Consider the following 1,005-nt stretch of genomic DNA (forward strand, 5'->3'; position numbering starts at 1 on the left):
CTTGCTATTATCATCGGTAATTATCCCTAAGACAATAGTTTTAACAACAATGACAAAGATAATGATAAGATAGATATAAATAAGCTGTATTATAAATTTTATTCTTCATGAGCAGGGTAGCGCAGTGGTAGCGTGCCGGGCTCATAACCCGGAGGACCGTGGATCGAGACCACGCTCTGCTCCAAAATGAAATGAAATTATAGATTTTGTTTAAATAATACTTTTTTCTTTTATTTCTAGAGAATACAATGTCTTGTGATAAAACTCATGCTAAATTGTAAACTGTAGTATCTTTATTATTATCATATTTTTCCTTTTCGATGCGTTGTTATGGAAAAGAGATGAAGATAATAGAAACAGTCGACAGTAGAAGTAGGAGGCAAGAATGCTAATAATGATAATAATAATAATAATAATAATAATGATAATAATAATAATAATAATAATAATAATGATAATAATAATAATAATAATAATAATAATAATAATAATAATAATAATAATAATGATAATAATAATAATAATAATAATAATGATAATAGGGACCAAAATTTTCATAATAATAATGATAATAATGATAATAATAGTAATGATACTAAAAGTTATTAAAATCATGATAATAATAATGATGATAATGGTAATGATAATGATAATAATAGCAATAATGATAGTCAAAATTTTGATAATAATAATGATAATAATGATAATAATAGTAATGATACTAAAAGTGATTAAAATCATGATGATGATAATGGTAATGATAATGATAATAATAGCAATAATGATAGTCAAAATTATAATAATTATAATAATAATGATGATGATAACAATGATAATATTGATAATGATGATGATAATAGAAGTAGTGATGGTGATAATAATAATAATGGTAATATCGATGACGATAACGCTAAAAATAGCAATGATAATAATATTAAGGCAATGCTAAAGATAATAATATGAAAAACACTAGTAGGAATATGAATAAAGATGATGGTGATAATG

At 22.8% G+C, this 1,005-nt stretch overlaps 1 non-coding gene across 1 annotated transcript; it reads left to right on the forward strand.

Moving 5' to 3' along the window:
- The first annotated feature begins 110 nt into the window (after positions 1-110).
- Positions 111-182, forward strand: TRNAM-CAU (transfer RNA methionine (anticodon CAU)). The gene has a single exon. It is a non-coding gene; the product is annotated as a tRNA-Met (tRNA).
- Positions 183-1,005: the final 823 nt, after the last annotated feature.

Source organism: Penaeus vannamei, chromosome 28 (assembly GCF_042767895.1).
Source record: "Penaeus vannamei isolate JL-2024 chromosome 28, ASM4276789v1, whole genome shotgun sequence".
NCBI classification, from domain to species: domain Eukaryota; kingdom Metazoa; phylum Arthropoda; class Malacostraca; order Decapoda; family Penaeidae; genus Penaeus; species Penaeus vannamei.